Source organism: Stenella coeruleoalba, assembly GCF_951394435.1.
Source record: "Stenella coeruleoalba genome assembly, chromosome: 17".
NCBI classification, from domain to species: Eukaryota; Metazoa; Chordata; class Mammalia; order Artiodactyla; family Delphinidae; genus Stenella; species Stenella coeruleoalba.
In genome coordinates, this window is record NC_137163.1 from 68,891,177 (window position 1) to 68,917,953 (window position 26,777).

Genomic DNA, 26,777 nt, shown 5'->3' on the forward strand with positions numbered 1-26,777 from the left:
AGTAAGGTAACTTTTCAAGGAGAAGTCCGGATTAGACACTGGATTGGGAGACAGAGGTCTTGAAGTTCCCTTGGGATGGAAATTATAATCATAATCTAAGTCAGGTAACATTTTAGACCAGATAATTCTATCTGGGGCTGTCCTGTGCATTGTAGGCTATTGGGCAGCATCCCTGACCTCTACCCACTTAAGTAGCACATAACTACCACTTGTGATAATCTAAATGTGTAAATGTGTCTAGGCACTGCCAAATGTTTCTTGGGGAGCAAAATTGCTCCTGGTTGAGAACCAGTAATCTAAGGTCACTTTAAATTGTTCACAAGTTGACACTCATTTTCCATATTAAAAGTACCAAGCTAGAGAAGTGATCCATAAGATTAAATTGTGTGTGTGTGTGTGTGTGTGTGTGTGTGTGTGCATGTGCATGTGTGTGTGTGTGTCTTAGGGAGGGGAAAGGTAGAAAGATAGATGCCTCCGTGGAGTCACTTGCAAAGAGATGCAGAAGATGGGTACAAGATAACTTCAGGCCTCATTTACTCTGACTTTACTGGGACCTTAGTAACTTCCCCATTTTTGCTGATTTTGTTATTGCTTGGTTATTTCTCCATCTAACAAGTGTTAATAAAACTTTTATGGAAAAAAGAACCCATGTGTTATAGGGAATAAAAACTATAAGAGAAGGTGCACACATGAATGAGCTAGACTTAGTAGAATACTTGAACAAACCCAAGCTCTTTTCTGCTTGAGAATCTTTGCGTAAGGAAGGTACTCATTCTACCTGGAATTCATTATCCTAGGATCTTCTCAAGCATTGTCTTTAAGGAGAGACCTTTGCTGACTTCTCTATCTAAAGTAACCCTCTCTGAGCTAGAAATTTATTTTTTTAACCTCAATGGTTAATTTTGTCCTAATAAAGGGACCAACCTTTTTGGGGGGATTTTTAAAAATATACTTTCCTGCTAATCTTATCTTGTCTGTTGAATATATGGTAATTTCATCTATGTTACCAAGAAAGTGAGTATCATTAAAGTTCAGTATGAGATAAAGAAAATCCTCTTAAACACATCTCAGGAGAAGAATATCAAGCAGGCCATCTAGTAATTTATATATTGTTGACAGGCTATAATAACAATTTCTGGTTGAGTCAAACACCCATTTTTCTTAAATTGTCAAGTATTAAACGTAAAACATCGTGTTTTTTAGAACCAGGCTCAGTGAATTTGTACAAATGATGAACTTGTCAGCTAATAGTGTTTTTGTGCGTATCATTTTATATCATTTTCACAGTAGTTGCTATGGGTATTTCAATATACCCATGTGACTTATCACAGTCTAATGGTATCAGCATTTTACTACTTTGAGTGAAGTGAGGAAAACTTACCTTCATTTAGATCCCTTTTTCAAGTTTTAAATATCATTGTCTTGAGTATCAGATAGTGTTATCATTTTTGTTTCAAACATCAGATATAATTCAGAAAACTCACAAGGAGAAGAGTGGCCTATTGTATTTGCTCATACTCTTTCTGTTGTTCTTTCTTCCTTCCTGAGGCTACAAGTTTCCTTCTTTTTACCATTTTCTTTCTTTTTGAAAAATTTTCTTTAGCTGTTCTTTAAGGGTAGGTCTGCCAGCAACAAATCATTTTAGTTTTCTTTCATCTGGGAATGTGTTTATTTCCCCCTCATTCCTGAAGGGTAGTTTTGCCAGATATAATTTCATGGTTGACAGTGTTTTCTCCCCCCCAGCTCTTGAAAAATGTTCTACTTGCTTCTTGCCACCATAGTTTCAGGTGAGAAATCTGAGAAATTTGCTATCATTCAAATTTGTTTTCATACTATAGGTAATGTCATTTCTCTCTGGCTGCTTTCAAGATTTTTTTCTTTGTTTTCAGTTTTCAGAAGTTTATTATGATGTATTTGGTATAGGTTTCTTTCGTTTAGGCTATTTAAAATTCACTCAGTTTCTTGTATCTGTGGGTTTATTTTTTATGTTTACTTTTTACCAAATTTGGGAAGGTTTTAGCCATTATTTCTTGGAATACTCTTTTAGCCACTCTATTTCTTCTCTTACAGGACTCCAGTGATACTAATGTTGGATCTTTTGTTGCTACCCCATGAGTCCCTGAGTCTCTTCATTTTTTTTCAGCTTATTTTCTCTCTGTTGTTCATACTGAGTTAGTTCTATGCAAACTGATTCTATCCTGAAATCTCCACTCTACTGTTGAATCCATCCAGTGAGTTTTTTTCATTTTGGTTATTGTATTTGTCAGATCTATAATTGACATTTGATTCTTTCTTATAACCTTCTGTTTCTTTGCTGAGATTCTTTGCTGAGATTTTATATTTATTTCAAGAGCATTTTTAATTGCTTGTTGAAGCATTCTTATGATGGCTGCTTCAAAATCCTTGCCAGATAATTCCAACATCTGATTCATCTAGGTGTTGGTATCTGTTGTCTTTCTCATTCACATTTTGATTTTCTTATTTCTTAATATGATAGGTGATTTTCATTGTATCCTGAATATCATGAATGTCAGAAGACTCTGGATCTTATTTAATTTTAAAAGACAGTCACCCTGTTCAGGTTTAGTATGTAAGTCCTGGCCTACTTTGGAAACTGGTTTCAATGTCATTTTAATTTCAGAGCCTTTGTGGTACTATTTTTTTTTTTAATTTACTTATGTATATTTACTTTTGGCTGTGTTGGGTCTTCGTTTCTGTGCGAGGGCTTTCTCTAGTTGTGGCAAGTGGGGGCCACTCTTCATCGCAGTGCGTGGGCCTCTCACTATCGCGGGCTCTCTTGTTGTGGAGCACAGGCTCCAGATGCGCAGGCTCAGTAGTTGTGGCTCACGGGCCCAGTTGCTCCGCAGCATGTGGGATCTTCCCGGACCAGGGCTCAAACCCGTGTCCCCTGCATTGGCAGGCAGATTCTCAACCACTGCACCACCAGGGAAGCCCTGTGGTACTATTTTGATCTGCTTGGTTTATCTGGTGCCTGTAGCTGTCCCAGAATCCTGCCAGTGCTGTCTGAGAGAGTAGAAGGAGTTTCCCTAGGCCTGTATAGAGGTCTGCTGGGTACAAAAGTACTTCCTGGATTGAGCACTTCTATCAGAATCCCTTGCTTCCTAACAGTTTGTTATCTTTTAGAGAGGGTTGTCAGTCCCAGGGGAGGGATGGAAAACCCTTCTCCTGGCCACTTAAAGTCAGCAGGGCTCCAGATAGATTCTTCTTTCTGGTTCTACTGAGCTTGCTTAATCGAAAAGTTCTATAACCTAAACACCCTGATTATTTCCTTCATAGCACTTGTTGTCTAGAATTATATTTATTTATTGTTTTGTTTTTCTGTTACCTGTCTCTCACACTGAATATAACTTTGTGAGGGCAGAGATTATTGGTTTTTTTTGTTTTTGTTTTAAAATTTACTGCTGTATCCCAGCACCTAGACAAAGTAGGTTCTTAATAAATATTTGTTGAAGGAAAGAATAAATCTCCAGGGATAGAAAAGATAATGACAGCTATAAGGAGGAGATGAGAGCAGACTGAATTCTTAAAATATATTGTCTAGAGGACCCTCAAGATGGCAGAGGAGAAAGATGTGGAGATCACCTTCCTCCCCACAAACACATCAAAAATACATCTACATGTGGAACAACTCCTACAGAACACCTACTGAATGCTGGCAGAAGACCTCAGACTTCCCAAAAGGCAAGAAACTCCCCATGTACCTGAGTAGGGCAAAAGAAAAAAGAACCAACAGAGACAAAAGAATAGGGATGGGACCTGCACCTCTGGGAGGGAGCTGTGAAGGAGGAAAACTTTCCACACACTAGGAAGCCCGTTCACTGGTGGAGACGGAGAATGGGGTGGGGTAGGTGTGGGGAAAGCTTCGGAGCCACAGAGGAGAGTGGAGCAACAGGGGTGCAGAGGGCAAAGCGGAGAGATTCCCACACAGGGGATCGGTGCTGACCAACACTCACCAGCCCAAGAGGCTTGTCTGCTCACCCACCGGGGCAGGTGGGGGCTGGGAGCTGAGGCTTGGTTATTGGAGGTCAGACCCCAGGGAGAGGACTGGGGTTGGCTGCATGAACACAGCCTGAAGGGGGCTAGTGAGCCACAGCTAACCCGGAGGGAATCCGGGGAAAAGTCTGGACCTGCTTAAGAGGCAAGAGACCACTGTTTTGGGGTGTGCGAGGAGAGGGGATTCAGAGCACCGCCTAAATTAGCTTCAGAGACAGGCGCGAGTTGTGGCTATCAGCGTGGGCACCAGAGACGGGCATGAAACGCTAATGCGGCTACTGCAGCCACTAAGAATCCTGTGTGCAAGCACAGGTCACTGTCCACAGCTCCCCTCACAGGAGCCTGTGCAGCCCGCCACTGCCAGGGTCCCGTGATCCACGGACAACTTCCCTGGGAGAACACACGGCACACCTCAGGCTGTTGCAGCTTCACGCTGGCCTCTGCCGCCGCAGGCTCGACCCGCAATCTGTACCCTCCCTCCCACCGGCCTGAGTGAGCCAGAGACCCCTAATCAGCCACTCCTTTAACCCCTTCCTGTCTGGGAGAAGAACAGATGCCAGAGGGCAACCTACAGGCAGAGGCGGGGCCAGATCCAAAGCTGAACCCCGGGAACTGTGAGAACAAAGATGAGAAAGGGAAATCTCTCCCAGCAGCCTCAGAAGCAGTGGATTAAATCCCCGCAATCAACTTGATGTACGCTGCATCTGTGGAATACCTGAATAGACGGCGAATCATCCCAAAATTGAGGAGGTAGACTTTGGGAGCAACTGTAGACTTGGGGTTTGCTGTATGCGACTGACTAGTTTCTGATTTATATCTTTATCTTAGTTTAGTTTTTAGCGTTTGTTATCATTGGTGCATTTGTTTATTGGTTTGGTTGCTCTCTTCTTTTTTTTTTTATTACTTTTTGTATTTTTAAATTTTAATAATATTTTTAAATTGTTTTACTTTAATAACTTTATTTTATTTTACTTTATTTTACTTTACTTTATTTTATTTATTTATTTCTTTTCTCCCTTTCCTTCTGAGCCATGTGGCTGACAGGGTCTTGGTGCTTGGCTGGGTGTCAGGCCTGAGCCTCTGATGTGGGAGAGCTGAGTTCAGAACACTGGACCACCAGAGACCTCCTGGCCCCACATAATATCAATTGGCGAGAGCTCTCCCAGAGATCTCTGTCTGAATGTGAAGACCCAGCTCCACTCAATGATCAGCAACTTCCAGTGCTGGACACCACATGCCAAATAACTAGCAAGACAGAAACACAACCCCACCCATTGGTAGAGAGGCTGCCTAAAATCATAATAAGGTCACAGACACCCCAAAACACACCACCAGACACAGCCCTGCCCACCAGAAAGGCAAGATCCAGCCTCATCCACCAGAACACAGGCACCAGTCGCCTCCACCAGGAAGCCTGCACAACCCACTGAACCAACCTTAGCCAGTGGGGACAGACACCAAAAACAATGGGAGCTACGAACCTGCAGCCTGCAAAAAGGAGACCCCAAACACAGTAAGTTAAGCAAAATGAGAAGACAGAGAAACACACAACGGATGAAGGAGCAAGGTTAAAACCCATCAGACCAAACAAATGAAGAGGAAATAGGCAGTCTACCTGAAAAAGAATTCAGAGTAATTATAGTAAAGATGATCCAAAATCTTGGAAACAGAATGGAGAAAATACAAGAAACATTTAACAAGGACCTAGAAGAACAAAAGAGCAAACAAACAATGATGAACAACACAATAAATGAAATTAAAAATTCTCAAGAAGGAATCAATAGCAGAATAACTGAGGCAGAAGAACGGATAAGTGACCTGGAAGGTAAAATAATGGAAATAACTACCACAGAGCAGAATAAAGAAAAAAGAATGAAAAGAATTGAGGACAGTCTCAGAGACCTCTGGGACAACATTAAATGCACCAACATTCAAACTATAGGGGTCCCAGAAGAAGAAGAGGAAAAGAAAGGGACTGAGAAAATATTTGAAGAGATTATAGTTGAAAACTTCCCTAATATGGGAAAGGAAATAGTCAATCAAGCCCAGGAAGCACAGAAAGTCCCATACAGGATAAATCCAAGGAGAAACATGCCAAGACACATATTAATCAAACTATCAAAAATTAAATACAAAGAAAAAATATTAAAAGCAGCAAGGGAAAAGCAACAAATAACATACAAGGGAATCCCCATAAGGTTAACAGCTGATCTCTCAGCAGAAACTCTGCAAGCCAGAAGAGAGTGGCAGGACATATTTAAAGTGATGAAAGGGAAAAACCTACAACCAAGATTACTCTACCCAGCAAGGATCTCATTCAGATTTGACAGAGAAACTAAAGCCTTTACAGACAAGCAAAAGTTAAGAGAATTCAGCACCATGAAACCAACTTTACAACAAATGCTAAAGGAATGTCTCTAGGTAGGAAACACAAGAGAAGGAAAAGACCTACAATAACAAACCCAAAACAATTAAGAAAATGGTAATAGGAACATGCATATCGATAATTACCTTAAATGTAAATGGATTAAATGCTCCAACCAAAATACATAGACTGGCTGAATCGATACAAAAACAAGACCTGTATATATGCTGTGTACAAGAGACGCATTTCAGACCTAGGGACACATACAGACTGAAAGTGAGGGGATGGAAAAAGATATTCCATGCAAATGGAAATCAGAAGAAAGCTGGAGTAGCAAGTATCATATCAGACAAAATAAACTTTAAAATAAAGAGTATTACAAGAGACAAAGAAGGTCACTACATAATGATCAAGGGATCAATCCAAGAAGAAGATATAACAATTGTAAATATTTATGCACCCAACATAGGAGCCCCTCAACACATAAGACAAGTGCTAACGGGCATAAAAGGGGAAATTGACAGTAACACACTCATAGTAGGGGACTTTAACACCCCACTTTCACCAATGGACAGATCATCCAAAATGAAAATAAATAAGGAAACACAAGCTATAAATGATACATTAAACAAGATGGACTTAATTGCTATTTATAGGACATTCCATCCAAAAACAACAGAATACACTTTCTTCTCAAGTGCTCGTGGAACATTCTCCAGGATAGATCAGATCATATCTTGGGTCACAAATCAAGCCTTGGTAAATTTACGAAAATTGAAATTGTATCAAGTATCTTTTCCGACCACAGTGCTATGAGACTAGATGTCAATTACAGGAAAAAACCTGTAAAAAATACAAACACATGGAGGCTAAACAATACACTACTTAATAACCAAGAGATCCCTGAAGAAATCAAAGAGGAAATCAAAAAATACCTAGAAACAAATTACAATGAAAACATGATGACCCAAAACCTATGGGATGCAGCAAAAGCAGTTCTAAGAGGGAACTTTACAGCAATACAATCCTACCTCAAGAAACAAGAAACATCTCAAATAAACAACCTAACCTTACACCTAAAGCAATTAGAGAAAGAAGAACAGAAAACCCCCAAAGTGAGCAGAGGAAAGAAATCATAAAGATAAGATCAGAAATAAATGAGAAAGAAATGAAGGAAACAATAGCTAAGATCAATAAAATTAAAAGCTGGTTCTTTGAGAAGATAAAAAAAATTGATAAACTGTTAGCCAGACTCATCAAGAAAAAAAGGGAGAATACTCAAATCAACAGAATTAGAAATGAAAAAGGAGAAGTAACAACAGACACTGCAGAAATACAAAGGATCATGAGAGATTACTACAAGCAACTATATGCCAATAAAATGGACAACCTGGAAGAAATGGACAAATTCTTAGAAAAGCACAACCCCCCGAGACTGAACCAGGAAGAAATAGAAAATATAAACAGATGAATCACAAGCACTGAAATTGAGACTGTGATTAATAATCTTCCAACAAACAGAAGCCCAGGACCAGGTGGATTCCCAGGCAAATTCTATCAAACATTTAGAGAAGAGCTAACACCTATCCTTCTCAAACTCAAACTATAGCAGAGGGAGGAACACTCCCAAACTCATTCTACAAGGCCGCCATCAACCTGATACCAAAATCAGACAAAGATGTTACAAAAAAAGAAAACTACAGACCAATATCACTGATGAACATAGATGCAAAAATCCTCAACAAAATACTAGCAAACAGAATCCAACAGCACATTAAAAGGATCATACACCATGATCAAGTGAGGTTTCCCGGGAATGCAAGGATTCTTCAATATACACAAATTAATCAATGTGATAGACCATATTAATAAATTGAAGGATAAAAACCATATGATCATCTCAATAGATGCAGAAAAAGCTTTTGACAAAATTCAACACCATTAATGATAAAAACTTTCCAGAAAGTAGGCATAGAGGGAACTTTCCTCAACATAATAAAGGCCATATATGACAAACCCACAGCCAACACTGTTCTCAATGGTGAAAAACTGAAATAATTTCCACTAAGATCAGGAACGAGACAAGGTTGCCCACTCTCACTACTATTATCCAACATGGTTTTGGAAGTTTTAGCCACAGCGATCAGAGAAGAAAAAGAAATAAAAGGAATCCAAATTGGAAAAGAAGACTTAAACCGTAACTGTTTGCAGACGACATGACACTATACCTAGAGAATCCCAAAGATGCTACCAGAAAACTACTAGAGCTAATCATTGAATCTGGTAAAGTAGCAGGATACAAAATTAATGCACAGAAATCTCTTGCATTCCTATACACTAATGATGAAAAATCTGAAAGAGAAATTAAGGAAACACTACCATTTACCACTGCAACGAAAAGAATAAAATACCTAGGAATAAACCTACCTAAGGAGACAAAAGACCTGTATGCAGAAAACTATAAGATACTGATGAAAGAAATTAAAGATGATACAAACAGATGGAGAGATATACCATGTTCTTGGACACAAAGAATCAACATTGTGAAAATGACTATACTACCCAAAGCAATCTACAGATTCAGTGCAATCCCTATCAAACTACCAATGGCATTTTTTCACAAAACTAGAACAAAACATTTCCTAATTTGTATGGAAACACAAAAGGCCCTGAATAGCCAAAGCAATCTTGAGAAAGAAAAATGGAGCTGGAGGAATCAGGCTCCCTGACTTCAGAGTCTACTACAAAGCTACAGTAATCAAGACAGTATGCTACTGGCACAAAAACAGAAATATAGATCAATGGAACAGGATGGAAAGCCCAGAGGTAACCCCACACACATATGGTCACCTTATCTTTGATAACGGAGACAAGAATATACAATGGAGAAAAGACAGCCTCTTCAAAAAGTGGTGCTTGGAAAACTGGACAGCTAAATGTAAAAGGTGAAAATAGAACACTCCCTAACACCATACACAAAAATAAACTTAAAATGAATTAAAGACATAAATGTAAGGCCAGACACTATAAAACTCTTTGAGGAAAACATAGGCAGAACACTCTCTGACATAAATCATAGCAAGATCCTTTTTGACCCACCTCCTAGAGAAATGGGAATAAAAACAAAAATAAACAAATGGGACCTAATGAAACTTAAAAGCTTTTGCACAGCAACAGAAACCATAAACAAGACGAAAAGCCAACCCTCAGAATGGGAGAAAATATTTGCTAATGAAGCAATTGACAAAGGATTAATCTCCATAATATACAAGCAGCTCATGCAGCTCAATATCAACAAACAACCAACCCAATCCAAAAATGGGCAGAGGACCTAAATAGACATTTCTCCAAAGAAGACATACAGATTGCCAACAATCTCATGAAAGGATGCTCAACGTCAGTAATCATTAGAGAAATGCAAATCAAAACTACAATGAGGTATCACCTCACACCTGTCAGAATGGCCATCATCAAAAAATCTACAAACAATAAATGCTGGAGAGGGTGTGGAGAAGAGGGAACCCTCTTGCACTGCTGGTGGCAATGTAAATTGATACAGCCACTATGGAGAAGAGTGTGGAGGTTCCTTAAAAAACTAAAAATAGAACTACCATATGACCCAGCAATCCCACTACTGGGCATATACCCTGAGAAAACCATAATTCAAAAAGAGTCATGTACCACAATGTTCTTTGCAGCTCTATTTACAATAGCCAGGACATGGAAGCAACCTAAGTGTCCATTGACAGATGAATGGATAAAGAAGATGTGGTACATATATACAATGGAATATTACTCAGCCATAAGAAGAAACGAAATTGAGTTATTTGTAGTGAGGTGGATGGATCTAGAGTGTGTCATACAGGGTGAAGTAAGTCAGAAAGAGAAAAACAAATACCGTATGCTAACACATACATATGGAATATTAAAAAAAACCAAAAAAAATGGTTCTGAAGAACATAGGGGCAGGACAGGAATAAAGACGCACACGTAGAGAATGGACTTGAGGATATGGGGAAGGGGAAGGGTAAGCTGTGATAAAGTGAGAGAGTGGCGTGGACGTATATACACTACCAAATGTAAAATAGATAGCTAGTGGGAAGCAGCTGCATAGCACAGGAGATCTGCTCAGTGCTTTGTGACCGCCTAGAGGGGTGGGATAGGGAGGATGGGAGGGAGATGCAAGAGGGAGGAGATATGGGGATATATGTACATGTATAGCTGATTCATTTTGTTATAAAGCAGAAACTAACACACCATTGTAAAGCAATTATACTCCAATAAAGTTGTTAGAAAAAAAAAAGGAAACTGTTGTAAAGCAGTAAGATGGTCACTCCCCTGGACCAGAGGGAGAAGGTGCTGGGGAATGTGGGGCAAGAAAGTCCTATACCTGCCGTGGAGTCAGAGGATGCTCTCTGGGGAAGCTAGACCTCCAGCTGGGCCATGAAGAATGACAACTTTTCAGATGTCCAGCCAGGAAGAAGGTAACCCTGCTGGAAGGATGAGCCCATGTAAAATGGTCAAGGAGGCACGGTATGTTTGAAGATCTGCAAGAAGTTTAGTATTTTTGGCACAAAAACGTCAGAGGGACAAGAGATGGAAAAATAAATAGAAAGTGAAGTCTGGGACCTGACCGTGAAGGGTTTGCTGTGCAGGTAAGGTGTTTGCCTTCTATTTCCTGGAGTGCTGGTTTTCCAACTACAATGAGAATTATCTGGGGAACTTTTATATAAGTCCAATGCCTGGTCCCAGTCCGAAAGATTCTGACTCAGTAGGTGTGGGGTGAGGCCTGAACACCAATATTGTTTTCAAACTTTTTATCGGAATAAAATTTACATGCCTGTTCAACCTCTACTCCAGTCATACCTGGCTCCTGTCTGGTCTCCAAATGTGCTGTTCTTTTTTGTGTGTTTTTTGTTTGCTATGTCTCTTTTCTTTTACATATAATGCTCCTAGAAAGTCTTTATTTTTGACCCTGTTCCTCTAACTCTTAATTGGCCATCATGACTCAAACCTACCATCACTTACTTCAAGAGGTCCTCCCTGATCTTTCCTGGCAGAGTTATGAATCCTTCCCTGTATTTCCATAGCACCTTTATATAATTCTCAGTGGTTGGCGTCCAGTTGACTTAGTTTGGGTCTTGGGCAGAATACGATGACTGAGTTATTCCACCCAGCTTGCGTCCAATGGGGGAGGCAAAACTGGGTGCTGATATCAGAAGGGGGAATGGACGCTGGCCATCAAAACAGCAAATATACTTTTCAATATTGCATAAACTTGTATTGTTCCTGAAAGTATTTAAAGTGGCTGTCTTTCTATTAGACTCTGAGTTCCTTGAGGGCAAATACTACCTGATATTAATCTTTGAATACTTAGCTCCAAGTGAAGTTCCTGGCTTAGTAAGTGTTTGTTAAGTGAGTGGTTCTTGCCGTCAGTTTTGGAGATATGGGTTCATTCTAAAGTCTGTTCTGAATAGCATTCATCCTTTCTAAAGTGCTTCTACTTTATTCTCTCAGGCCCCCAGAGCTTTTGCATAATGGCTTTTGAAACTATCATCCCCAGAAAACATCTTTGAGAAACTCTAAATTAGCTCCTTTCCATTTGTCCTCCTGAGAAAGCGATGCTAGAATTTAAGGGTCAGTGATGGGAGGGAGGCAGACTAGGTAACTGGGATCCAAAGCCACTAATGCCATGGACAGGTGGCCTCTGTCCCTGACAGAATTCCACTTCGTGGTAAGGAGGAAAGCAGAAATTCCTGGACTCAGGGTGAGAGGAGCTCAACTCCTATTGAAGTGATTGGGTTGACAGAAGCCACTATGGAGGTAGAAAATATTGCTTTCATTCTGCCCTATCTGCTGAACTTTCTCTAAGGATCTCTTTTAACTTATATTTAAGAACTGAGGGGAGAAGAATAGCTGACAGTCAAGGAGTTTACATTTAAGTGCTAGTTTATAAGCAATTTTTCTAAGTCTTAGGTCATTTCAAATTTGCCATTTAATGGGTATCATAGCATCTCCCTGGAGAGAGGAGTGTGTTCCATCACTCACTACTCCATTAGGAGCAGATTTGGATTTGGTTTTATGAACAGTAATGAGTTTTTCATAAGGTACACTTTGCTTCCACACAGGATGGTATGATTCATAAAATAAAGCTCTTATGCCTTAATTATCCTTTGCAGGAATAAACCCTATTTCCTGAAGGTGTAAGTCCTATTGTAAACAAGCTAGCTTCTCCTACATTTGACTGTTATCTTGTGTAGCCATATTAAATGCCACAAAATGCTTTAGAATGGGAGAATAAAGCAAAGAAAGAGAAGGAGGAGGAGAGAAGAGATGGCAGAGTAGCACCTGGTGGGACCCCTCAAAGAGAATGTCTCTGGCACCCAGATATCCACTGGGGCTCTGGGGCGGAAGGCAGAGCAGGTGGCTGAACGTTTTTTATTGAACTGACCATCCCTGCAGCAGTCTGTTCTGAGCAATCAAAGACTTCTCTCCAGTGCCGAAGGATGAAGGGCCTACCTCAGAGCTGCTGTCTCCTTCCCTCCTCACCTCCCTCTTGGTCAAAACTTATTTGGACAACTGGATAACTTAATTAACTCAGTAGAAATAACGAGCGCAGCAGTGGCCTGCTTGACGCCCAGTCCTTCCTTTTTTCCCTCTGTAGTAGCAGCATTTTTATTTTCCTTTGGAGTAGGGAGACAGGTGACCAAGAATCCTGCTTACCTACATTTCTCCCATCTGAGACCTCACAGCTGGCTTACAGGAAAGAGTCCAAACTCTTTGGCATGGGATACAACCAGGCAGTATAATCAAAGTGGTGTTTTGGGACTAATACGTTGGCATCAGAAAGTAAAGGCAAGGAGTAAACTAGCAGCCAATTAGAACAGCTTGGCAGGATATGGGCCAGCCTCACCCAGGAAGACATTGTGCCAGGACAATTATTTAGAGAGAATTTGGCCAAAGAATATAGTACACCGAGAGCCTATTAGGAGCCAAGCCTTGTACTAAGTGCTTTACATACGTTATCTCATTTGTGACAAAAGTAATTCCCTAAGAGCACCCGTGCTTTTCTGCTGTGGCACTTTTCACAGCCAGTAACTATACACTTATTTGTGTAGTTAGTTGTCTTGACATCTGGGTCCACCCTGTAAGTTTCCAGCTATGTGCCTGGTGCGTAGTAGATGCTTGAAAATTTTGTTGAATGAATAAATGACTGTGTCTTAGTTACAACTTGTGGCACATAGATTTGTGAGAAGAAACCTCATGGAATTCTAGGAAAACCTGAAAAACTAGTATTCAGGAAGGGGGTGCTAAGCAGGGCAGTTCTGGGAACCTCTACAGCTCAACCTTCACTTGAGAATTCGCCATTAATATTACAGCTGCCAATGCTTCTGCACTATGGCTCTCAGTTTAAATTCTTGAGGGGTAGATTCTGATTGGCCCAGCTTCAGTCGGGTGTCCACAAATGATCCAATCAGCTATGACCAAAAGGGCAGAGTCACATAGTAGGAACTGTCTGCAGGATGTGCCTTACAGAGATGTGTGTTGGATGTTTCCTTTAGGTATGAGTTATAGTACTGTTGGCTATGAGTTCAATATTAATGAATCAACAGTATACGTTAAATAAGGTGTCTTTGAATAGAAATACACATAAAACCAGGTTATGTGTTGATTGGTTGACAAAAATATTGTGACTAGAGACTAGCAGGGAACTAACCCTTTATTTTTCCTAGGAGCAATGGTTCAATATTTGCTAATTCAATATAACTACTGAAACAAATGAGAATCAACTGTCGTTGGAAATTTATACTTCTGTCAGCAATATATGAGTTTCCAATGAGCCACATTCTTGAAAATATATATTAATTTTTAAATGTTTTTTAAACAAATTAAAAAATTTTGCCCATCTGGTAGTAATAATATATATATGGTGATATGATAATAATATATATGGTGATGATTTTTCCCAATCTGTGACTTGCCTATTCATTTTTTCTAAATTGAAGTATAGTTGATCTACAATGTTGTGTTAGTTTCAGGTGTACAGCAAAGTGATTCAGAAATATATTTTTCAGATTATTTTCCCTTAGAGGTTATTACAAAATATTGAGTATAGTTCCCTGTGCTATACAGTAGTGTGTGTATATTAATCCCAAACTCCTAATGCCTATTCATTTTTTAAATTTTTATTTATTTATTTATTTTTTTGCGGTACGCGGGCCTCTCATTGTTGCGGCCTCTCCCGTTGCGGAGCACAGGCTCCGGATGCGCAGGCTCAGCGGCCATGGCTCACGGGCCCATCCGCTCCGTACAACACGTGGGATCTTCCCTGACCGGGGCACGAACCCGCGTCCTCTGCAGCGGCAGGCGGACTCTCAACCACTGTGCCACCGGGGGAGCCCTGCCTATTCACTTTTATTAACTACATGTATGATTCTCTTCCTCCTCCCCCTCCCCCTCCTTCTCCTCCCATTCTTCCTCCTTCTTCTTCTTCTGCTTTTTCTTCAAGAAGGTCTAGGATCTCCTAAGTCCTTCACATTTTCATATATGTTTTAGAATAAACTTGTCAGTTTTCACTAAAAATTCTTATGGGATCATAATTGTCATTGTGTTGAATCTATAGTTCAATGTGGAGAAAATTATCATCGTAACAATTTTGATGCCTCATTTTTAAACAACAAAAGAACCCTGTGGAGTTTGGTGTGCATAACAACAATAAAAAGTAAACATTTCAGTCACTGTGATGTTTTTCCATTGAAAACTAGCTCACCTCTACTCTCTTCCTCGTGTAGGAAATGTTCCCATCTTAAATGTACAAACAATATAGAGCCTCTCTTTACCCTCCTATTTGTTCTGAAAAGAATTTCCTTTTTCTTCACTGACTACATTGTTTGCCCATTAGAAAACCAAAAGAGAAAAAGCCAAACAGGAAAATAATTAAAAGAACAATTACTGCATGTTTTTGTATGAATATTATAGGTTAAGACTGAGAAAGTAATTTTTCTCTTAAATAGGTATTTTAGATTTGTTACTGCAAAAGACACCCCAAATCTTACCCATTCAGTAATATCAATTTCCTGCAACATTCCCTGGCATTCTGAAGGAATTTCTAAATAAGCATTATTGTTTTCTTTTACAAACATACGTCTAATGATAGCAATTATTCTCTTATGAGGCTGCTATAAAACAGGAACTAGAGGGTATAGAAATTAGGGGCTGCACATGAGTCACTTCCTATAAGTTTCTATACTCCTTCAAAATAAAGATTCTCATAAGTCATAAATTCACTTTAAAGACAATAAATTCAGGTTACCTGTTAGAATTATGCTGATCTATAGCCTTAGAGGGTTTTTTTTGTTTTTGTTTTTTTTAAATCTGAACTGGTCAGGGGCCAGGCACAGATCTCTGTCAGGTTGATAGTGAACATTACATTTTGGGGTTCATCCGTCTCCATGTGTTTGAACATTTAATTCAAAGATGACGCTTCAGACTCATCAGTAGCACCTGTGCTTTAAGTTACTTTTATGACTAATCAACCAGAGGGTAATTGAAATCCTGCTATGTTAGGTGCCAGGGGGCAGGAAAAGATGTACAGGATATGGTCTCTGCTGTTATAATCTTACAGCATACTTGGGCAGACAGGACCCAGTTGCCTGCAACATCCCGTAGAATATCAAAATGCACTCACAGTACAGACCCTTAGAGGAGAATTTACATTTGAAAACATGACAATCATAATACACACACAGTAAGTGCACAATAAGTTAGAAAAGGGAGATTCTCATTCTTTGCTTGGAGATTGCATTATCCTGTTTATTTTCAGCCCTTATCTGAAAGTATGTGTTTATGCATTTATTTGGTCTCTTACTTACATGTTTGTCTGTCTCCTCACAAGAATGTTAAGTTTCGTGAAGAGCTCAGGTTCAGTATCAGGAGAACAACTTGTAAATGATAGTTATACGCTGCAGGATACGTGATATATGAAAGGGATGCTCTGTGTGCTACTGGGTCACAGGGGAGCCAGGGGCCGGCTTCAGAGTTCAGAGAGAACTTCGCAGAAGAGGTGACATTTGCCCTGTGTGAGAAAACCCAAGGGTCCATTTACAAAAGTGGACTGATGGGTCAGAAGGGGTGCGTATTTAACATTTTGTTAGATATCACTAAATTGCCACCTTTACTTGTGAAGAATGAGCGGGCGTTTATCTGGCACGTAAAGGTGTAACGAAGGGATGATATTCCTGGCACAGGGAACAGCATGTGCAAGTGATCATGCAGTTTTGTGGGATGCGTGGTGGGGAGTAAGCCAGACTGTAAAAGAATTTAGGGCCAGGTTAAGAATTAGGTGAGCTGAGGGCATCGGGGCAGATCTCTCGGTGGAAGTAATCCACAGCAGTCTTTAAAATCTCAATAGGATGCAAGGCAGAGATGAGTAGGGACATGAATCCATTTCTGTGAATGGTATCTGCCCTCCCTGCCCCCCTCTCTCCCTCCCTTCTTCCCTCATGTCCTGCCTGCCTGCCTTGCCTTCCTGCCTTCACACATTGACTGAGCACCAGTTCCATGCCAGGCGCTGTTCTGGGCACTGAAGAGAACAAGGTGAAGTCCTGCTCTCGTGATGCTTGCCTTCTAGTGGGGGAGACACACTGTCAACAAGAGAATGAAGGGAAGAAGGAAGGAAGGAAATTCAGGGGGTATGAGAACTGTGAGGGAAATAATTAAGTGAAGGAGAGTGCAGGGTGAGAGGGAGGTGGCCCCTGGCGACCTGGGAAGCAGATGCTGCACACCCACTTCCTGCCTAAGTCCTGCCCCTGCCCTGTTTGTTGCAGGTGTCACTGCCCACCCAGGGTGCTGGGATTTCTCTCCTCTCTGAACTCAACTTCTGGTTTCGTGGTACCTATCTCTTGCAACTTCTATTTTCACTCTTCCATCTCCCCTGTTTGATTGTAAGCTCCTTGAGGGCAGGGCTGAGTTTTTTCATGTTCGGATCCTACACTAGAGCACGGTGCCTAGAAGCACGTAACCCTGATTTAAAAAACAAAAAACAGAAAACTCCACTGTTGAAAAGTTAGGAAGTTTACATTTTCTGTTTTTTCTTTTCTCTTGTTTCTCAGGTTGTTTGCATGAAGCATGGTCACCGCTGCTGAGGAATCCTTTGGCTTGGGCTGAGTTGGTCCCTCCTGCGTCTTCAGTCCTTGCGGTGACATCCACGTTGTTCCACTCGTGATAAATGAAGGGCCTCTCGGGCTGTGCTCCTCGCCTCATAATGAGAATTACCAGCAGGCCTGGATGGATCCAAAGTAATGTGAGCCTGCTGTCCTGCAAATGTCTGTAATAATAAATGACAAGGAAGGCAGAGGTGTGATACATTCATTTCCTTATTATGAAATGTCCCTGTAGATTTTCAGTGCCCAAATTTAAACAAGAAAAGAAAGCAAGCTATCCTTTGGGGCCTTTGGTTGCATATCATGAAAGAGTGTCAGTTTGGAGTGAGACAATGACTTCTTTGGGATCAGAGGGCTTTCTAGAGATTACAGAGGTACCTCGTTTGGAGGTTTAATTGCAGACAGTTTCAATAAGGGTGATGCTAGGTTAAGCATGACCAGTTGATTTAAATGGGAAATGGATTATGATTAGAAATATGAGTTAGAGCCACCCTGAAAACCTTCAGAAAATTACAACTGTAGGTCTTCATAGGAGAAGTTACCTTTTTCCAACTTGACAGTAAAGGCTCTGTAGTATCAGATTCTAGAAATAAGGAATGTCAGAACCGGAAAGAGCACTAGTGATCCTGCCTCTTCCCCCTGTAGATGTGAAAGTCAGATCCAGAGCCATAAAAGGATTTACTGAAGACCCAAGGCCAGGCAGTCGTTGAGGCATGCTTATAGATTAGGTCTTTTGACTTGTTTGCGTTTCCCCCTGTTCTTGATATGTGATGATGAAAGAGCTTGGTGAACTGTAAAGTCTTATGTGATCTACTGGCATCCCATCATCTCCGTGTGCTGCCTCCAATCCTAATTTGAACTTCCTGGGCCTTAGCTTACTTGGTGACATTAGTTGATGTCCAAGTTCTCTTCTTTTCTAAAATTCCATTCCTTCATGGCTCTATTTTTAGAAAATAGAGGTAGTGGTTGAAAGAACCTTGGAATTCATCAAGAAACTCTTAAGTTTTGCCTCCACTGACCCTCCTCCTTCAGTCTCATCTCTTGCCGCATTGTGCCCATCCCATCCCCTGACCTACCAGTGCAGCTCCCCAAATGCCCCAGGATCAGAGCATCTGTGCGTGATGTGCCCCCTGCCATCTTTGCCCTGCTAAGTCCTATTTGTTCTTTAAGGCTCTGTTCGAGCACCAACTTCTCAGGAAGGCTTTCTTGTGTCCTCTTATAGGCTTCCCCAGCACCCAATGCCTCTTGCTACCATGGTTTATCACACTGTATGGTAACTATCTACCTAGATCTCACTCTATCTTTCCAGGCTGTGAACTCCTCAGCTCTGGATACCAGTGCCTGCACTGTGCCTGGAACGTAGGAGAGGCTCAGTAAATGTTTGTTTAATGCTGAGCGGTTTTCTCCAAGAGATGACCGGCAGTTCCATACTGATGGCTGTGTCTTGTCTTTTAATACTTTGACATCTGGGCATTGGCTGGTGTGCACCGCCAATTGGTGGCTTAGATGGAATAATGAAGGTGTTAAGATTCATCCCTTGGTGCCACTTTGCTGATGGAAGGAGCTCAAGGTGAATGACTTCTGAGCCTTCATCACAGGACAGCATGAAGCTAGTTGCTTGCCATCTAGCCAAACCCTATTTCAAGGTGGGAGCTCTGGAAAGAGATGTTGCAGACCCCAAAGAAGGTATAGCCTCTTCTGGGTTTACAAGACCTAGTGTACATCGGCAGCCTCTTTAGAGTTCTGGAGAGATGGGTGTAAGCCTTCTGCAGCTGGAGGATGGGAAGAGGTCAGCCGTTCTCTAAAATCCTCAGAGGTTTTCCTTTCTGAGTTTGCTGAGTGGTTTCTAATGTGTGTTAACTCAGGCTGCTGCTAATTGCTGCTGATTGCTGATGAATTGCTGGCAATAGCAAGCGACTGTCCTGGCAGCAGGAAAGGCTTGTCCCAAGATAACAGGAGTAGGGATAGAATGGTGTAGGTGGTGCTGAGCTGCCTACACCCAGAAGCCCAGAATGCCCAGGCAGCCCAACAAGCCACTTAGCAAGGGGAGCCAGGAGCAAAAGCTCTCTTGGGAGCCCAAGGCTACCAAGAGTGTGGAGACAGAGGGCATGATTCAGCAGGAGCTGGGACTCTGCTGTGTTAATGTTTATATTGAATGATGAATGGAAGTTGGCCACCAAGCTTAAGGAAAGTTGCTTCTCAACACCTCAGTGTGTCAGGATCCTTGAAGGAATCCAGGATAAAATAAGAGACGTAATGCCAAATGGAAACAAGGGAACTGAAGATTTTGATAACGTGATCAGAATTAATGGAGGGTGTGTGCATGATATGTAACAGGAAAGTAGTTCCGGACTACTGAGATTACCTAACCATTGCTGGCCTTCTTCTCTCTCCAGCAGAGTTATAAGGGAGGCTCTGCCCTGTCACCCCTGCTTTTCCTTCTCCCAGGCCTGGGGTGGGGATGTGGGAAGAGGCACATTCATTTCTTGAGCTCACTCACTGTGTTATAGTAGGCTTTAGGGATATAGCATGAAACTAGATGGAGTTTAAAGTGTTTTGGTCCTTCCTGATTTTTCTTTATTCCTCTGAAAATTTAATCCAGCTATTGACGCTGCCTGGATGCTATTTCTTCTTCTTTGGTTGGGGTGGTATGGCTGTGTGTGTGTGTGTGTGTGTGTGTGTGTGTGTGTGTCCGTGTCCCTGAGGCAGGTACTGATGTTCCAGCAGGGAGGCCAGGGCCAGGATCCTTTCTTGGTAACTTAGGGGTCAACAGCAGACATGAAGGGAAGGAAGGCTTGGCTCGGGGGCCTTTAGATCAAAGGGGCCTCTGAGACTTGGTTGGGCTGGCTCCTCTTTGTTCGAGGGAAGTCTGCACAACAAGCATACTCCATCAGTGATTGCGTCAGTTGGGACTGTAGCAGGAAATACATGGTACACTGAAATGGTCACTTGGAGAGAGTTTTTGTTGTTGTTGTTTTGTTTTGGGTTTTTTTTTTTTTTGCGGTACGTGGGCCTCTCACTGCTGTGGCCTCTCCCGTTGCGGAGCACAGGCTCCAGACGCACAGGCTCAGCGGCCATGGCTCACGGGCCCAGCCACTCCCTGGCATGTGGGATCTTCCCGGACCAGGGCACGAACCCGTGTCCCCTGCATCGGCAGGCGGACTCTCAACCACTGCGCCACCAGGGAAGCCCCTGGAGAAAGTTTAATGAATGGATTTTTTCAGAGACATGGAGGGGCCAAGGAAATCAGCAAAGGGTGAAGCACCCAGAGAGTAGCAACAGTGGAGAGTGCCTTCTGATGATAATTGGCAATCCCATGGAGCTGCCACTTGGAAACTATATGTACCAGCTGAGGACTGAACATCTGACCATTGTGGTGCATCATTCCCTTATCACTGGAACATCTACAGGTATTATTAAACCCATTTTACAGATGAGGCATGTTAAGGAATGTACCCAATGCCACACCTCCAGTAAGTGAGGAAACAGATTTGAGTACAGATCTGTCTGAATCTAAATGTCATGTCTTTTCTGGCTGCAAGCATTACATCTCTCATTCAAGGCAGTAAGAGGTGAAGGCAGGGGTGGCGTCATCCTTACCTGTCCCTTTTATTATGAAAGCAAAAACTGCTGTGTCATCCCCAGAAGACTCCCACTTATTTCTTCCTGGCCAGAATTGTGTTATATGACCCCACCCCTCCAGTTGCAAAGCAGGCTGGGAAGGCAAGTATTTGGCTTTTCCATCCTGTATAGTGGAAAGTGATGAGGGAGCAGGAGTTGAGAATGATTCTTAGGTCCACCAACTAATGACTGACTTCTTTCTAGAGTTTTTGTGACACAGTCTTTCTTTAGATAATTTGACACATTCCATCTGGTTTTGATCAATTAATGCAAGATTCTTCACTTTCTGGTTATTTAAGGTGACAGCACATTTCTGATCTATTATGTATTGGTTTCTCCTGTCTCTGGGTTTCTGGGAGGCACTTCACACGAAAGCCGGTGGGTGCTAACAATAGTGCCTATGGTACCAGAATTAGAGATCAGTGGAAAGCCCTAAACACACTCCCTGGCGCATAGCAGATATTTGGCAAGTGGTCGCTATGATCATTATTCATCATTTCTGCCTTTGCACGATAGGGGAAGGTCTTAGAGGGAGGTGGCTAGCTATGCAGATGGTATTGACAAATGGAATTTGGATGTGCGAGCTGTGGTTTAAGACACCAGGATGATGCATTCCTGGCTAAGTGTGAAGAATGGACGGAGGGGCAGATTGCATTTGTTCGGGGGGTAGCTAACAGATGTCGAGCTTTACACTGAGCAGGGCCAGAGAAGAGAGAAAACCGTAGCCAGATAAATCGCTGAAATTGGTTCTACAGAGAATAGGAATTGTGAGTTAAAAGTGGGAAATTGTGATTTTGAGACAGTTGGGGAAGTGAACTGGAGATTGTAGTACTCTAGGCATTGGGCTGACCTCGTTGTGTTGCAATCATGTCACGTTTACATTTGCTTTGCCTTGTCAACATAATCTGGAATAAGATAAGCACCATCCTAACCTTCCCAAAGGGGATGGAAGTAGATTCCAGACCTAGAGATGGCATTCAGTCTAGATGATGGCTTAGATGAAAAAGAGATGTTCCCAGGCACCTGCCTGAGGAGTCTATGGAAAATTATAACAGTATCACTTACATCGCATTTATCGTGTGCCAGGCACTGCTCTAATTACTTTGCTTAGATGGTTTCATTTAATCTTCACCATAGCTGTATGCAGTAGATACTTTTATCATCCCTGTTTTACATCTGAGGAAACTGAAAAACAGGGAGAGAAGTGACTTGACTAAACTCACGTGGCTCGTAGTGGTTTAAACCTAGCCAGCCTGCTCTGGAGGCCAGGCTGAGTCCGCATGTCAATATAGGTCAATTAGGTTGGCTTAAATGAATTTCCTTCTAAATGGAAGGAAATTTAACTTTCCTTAAATGAATTGCCTACAAAACTGGCAATCAGAGCAAAGTGGTGTAATGTGCACTTGCTTTTGAAATAAGTCAATTCTATTATAGAAGATGAAGAAATTTGTAAAATATAGGTGAAACATTTTAAGGTGTGTTAGATATAGGCAAGCAGTTAGTAAGTAGGACATATGTGTTAAACATAGATGGGAAGGCGTAAAGTGACCAAAAGATATCTGATATTCATGAGGTCCTGGGTATTAAATATTCAGTCATATAAATGTATATGGGATATATGAGATACTAAATATAAAAAAAGGCATAAAGTATTCAGGTTACTAAATGAGCACATAATATTAATGAGGTCCTAATTCACATAGCCATTCTAGCCCCATGTATCCTCTGCCCAAGAAACACACATAAACCCAGGGCTGGTCATCAGCTAACTGGTGAGCTATAGCTGTGGTCAGAGGTACTTGTCCCTTTGTTTCTCCAATGGAGCCAATGTGTGATGGGCCCAGGGCAACTTCCATCCTTGGGCCCCCTTGCTCAAATCTCAATTTTGATCTTTGTAACTATGGCATCAGTAGGAAAGACATGTGTGTGTGTGTGTGTGTGTGTGTGTGTGTGTGTGTGTGTGTGTGTGAGAGAGAGAGAGAGAGAGAGAGAGAGAGGGAAGACAAATGAACACTGCTAACCCAGGATTCAAGCAGTGAGGTCCTTCCACCCTGGCTGCACCCTATCTTAAGTGTGTTAACTCATCCTGGTCTCTTTTCCCTTCTTTCTCACTATGTGTTACAAATGGATTTTCAACAAACCATCCTATGACCTCCTGGTAGTATTTTCGGCATTCTGGTAACCTGCAATGGCATCAGGATAATGCCCCACAGGACAGTGGTACACCCAGGCTGTTGGGACCTCAGCAAGACCCCTGATAATGGTACATGAGATCCTTGTGGGCAAATATAAGCTGGGAGGTACGACAAACAGAAGGACTCCTGCCTGCTGGTGGGGGCAACATTCTGGCACCAGGGCCCTAGGAAGAGGTTCCTGGTGATGCTGCATCTCTCTGGTCTGTTCTGGTGATTAGGTGAAGACATACAAGTTAATTTAATCAAATTTAAAGAGGTGACAAATATTTGAAGGTCTTCATGTTGGAGAAGGGTTTCATCTGTTCTGATTTTCTGAGTTGAGCTGTGGGCTATCAGTTCCACTTGGGGCCAGATGCTGGGATGTGATGGGGAGGGAGAGTGTGGGGACTGGCCGTAGAATGTAACGAGGGGCCCTTGAGTCCACAGAGCACCGAGTGAGGTGATGTGGGGAAGGATGAGAACAGAGCTCAGCCCCAAGAGTTGTGCGTGGAAGGAGGGAAGTAAGAAAACTGGTCGTAGGTGAGGCATACCACAGAGCAGAAGGTAAACAAAACCCAGGTGCCCCAGTAGAGGGGATCAGTGGTTTTCCTGGGGAGTGTGAAGGAAGCTGCTAACCCCCAGCATCCTGGGAACCAAATCCGTCTAGTATCTAGGATCTGCTATGCCCATGTTAAGCCTGGCTCACTACATAACCATTGATAAGTATAGGAATTGTGGATACTTCAGGCTTGTTCCAGCAATCCTGCCCTCACACTCTTCCTAATTAGTTCCTATCTCGCTTCTTTCAAACTCTGAATCAGTGTGACATGAGCCTTTGAGGTGGGACTTTGGAACCCGGCTTTCTCTAAAGAAGTAGTTTTCAAAAATTTTTGACCTTGATCCACAGTAAAAATGAAGTATGTATACGTGAACATGCACACATATATGAAGCCAAAATAAGAGTTCCATGAAATTTACCCTTACCACATTTGAGGAGCTCTAATGCGGTCCATTCCATTTCACTTAAAAAATGTTAGTCACAACACACTAAGTTGTTGTATATCCCACTAATGTATCATGACCCATAGTTGGAGAACATAGTGTTAGAAGGTTCAGGCTTGACTTCTGCTCTTTTGCTGTCAGGGCCTTGTGCTACCTTGGGAGCAACACTGCCCTTCCTGAGCCAATGGAACCCAATTCCGGACAACAACCAAATGCTTTAATTTCTTCCACAGAGATGGACCAGAAATGAATGGGCATTTACTGGGGAACCCAAAGACGTATTATGACCTAAATAATTTGCATATATTTCTTCATGTAATTCTCACAGTCATCCTATCCATTTGATATTTTCATTCTCCTTTCACAAACGAAGCAAATGAGATCAAAGAAGTTGTGTGATTCATCAGTGGTCACAAAGGTAATAAGTGGGATAATTGGCACTTGAACCAAAGACTGTTTGACTGCAGCTTCAGGACCAGGTACCTTTCTTCTGTATCAGTGAGATTACTGCCCCCAGCTCTCTCCTATATATAACAACTCTGGAGCTTGAATTCCCTTTCCATTGTCCCTTGTGAATCCCAAACCCTCTCTTTGCTATATGTGCTACTGGAATAACTTGAGAATAAAGATCTTATGTAGCAAGTTTTTTTGTCTTGTACATGTGTGTTTGGTGATTATCCTCAGCCTCATGAGTATCTTTATCCTTGTCTTATCCTCACAAGTATTTCTAAGCAATATTTTGACAGATGCAAGGGCTGGCGTGGTAGAAGCAGCTGTCTGTTATGTTGTCTCCAATGACATATGACAATCTTCCTCCTTAATTAGGAACAGGATGTATGCATGATTTAAATCCTCAAGCTATAACTCTCCAACAGGTGAAGTCTCAGTTGTTACTATTTGAAATATCCTCTATAAAGCCTAAAATTAGTACAACAGAATGTGAATTGCAAAATGGCAGACACATCAGGTTCTGCCTGATATGATAAAAATAATAAAATTTCTTATTACCCTATAACTTGTTTATATATGAAATAAATGCGCCAATATATGGCACCTAGAGATGCCTAGAATAGAATTTTAAAGCTTCAGTGATCTTTGTTGAAGTTTGAGGTCAATGTCTTTGTGCTTGAAGGATATTTTCAAATGGGTTGGGGGTGGTAGTGCTAAAAGGGACATGAATCATGCATGAATAAATAGAAAAAGATCCTAGAATTATTTTGAGAGAATGGAAACTTGGTCACTTAAAAATATATTAATTATAAAATGAATACACATTTATTGTAGACAATTTTGAAACAAAAATGTATAAAGTAGAAAATAATATACTCTTAATACCCAGAGTAAAGTTAACTGTTAAAATTTTAGGTATATTTCACTCCAGTTTTTTTTTTAATACATCTCAAATAAACACAGATGTTCATATGTTTACAAAATTGGGATCAAGCTCATTATACTGAAACATAGTTTCATATCTCTGCTTTTCTTTAAAAAAATTAAATTAATAAAGAACTTTCCCATATGCCACTATATGTTCTTTGGAAATACATATTTTTAAATCTGTTTATTCCCTTCTTGGGCATTCTGGGTTTTTTTAGGGTATTAAAAGTATAGTCAAACATTGCTTTCTTTTTATATCCAAAATTGTGAAATCCCTACATACAGGAAAAGCAATACAAGAAGTCAGAAAACATTGAAAACATAAACGGTTCATGTAAAAGCAATTTTAACAACAATATTGCCTTCTTGCAGTGGTTTGGCTTATGAGGGCTAATTTTGTTTTGTTTTGTTTTTTGAGAGCATAGGTATTAGTTTATTCTACGTATATTTGATTTTATACCACACACTTCCTCCAAACTCCTCCTTTCTGTCCTCTGATTGGAATGCTACCCATGTCCCTTTGTTGATTGATGTTAGCTTATGGTGCTGATCAATGAAATCACTGGTGTCAACTTCAGAAAGAACGCCTTTTATTAATTACATTCTTTGACTAATATATTTCTCTTTAAATGTCACGCTTCCATGGTAAGAGGTTTTCAGTAAGAACTAAAGTGTTTCAATAAGCTACAATTTTTAAAGAAGTTTATTTCATAAAGAAAGGAATTTGGAAGTAAAAAGCCCCTGTTTTTTCCTATATGACTATTCACCTCATAGCTCAACAAAGCAAAAGCGACCAGAGGTCATTCTGGCCTGGGTTTGGTCTCGGTTGGGCAGGGACACTCCTGCTCTGGACCCCAGGACCACCTGTGGTGGTTGCCCTTTAATTGTTCACTGTGACTGCAGCTTTTGGTCATTCTGTTTCCACACAGTGTTGCCCATAGAGATCTAATTTCCTCTCTGTGTTATGTTGACTATTAAACTAATTGTAGCAGTGAGTGATTTTCAAACTGTGTTCCACAAGGCAGGAAGGCAGAGATCTCCCAAGTTACCTGGGAGGTTGTT

The 26,777-nt window shown here is 41.2% G+C and overlaps 1 long non-coding RNA gene across 1 annotated transcript in view; it reads left to right on the top strand.

The window, feature by feature from the left end:
- LOC307175773 overlaps nt 1-17,845 on the top strand; it is a 90,631-nt gene extending 72,786 nt beyond the window's left edge. Inside the window, exon 4 of the long non-coding RNA XR_013824480.1 lies at nt 17,491-17,845. This is a non-coding gene — a long non-coding RNA (uncharacterized lncRNA). The remainder of the gene's footprint in view (nt 1-17,490) is intronic.
- Nucleotides 17,846-26,777: the final 8,932 nt, after the last annotated feature.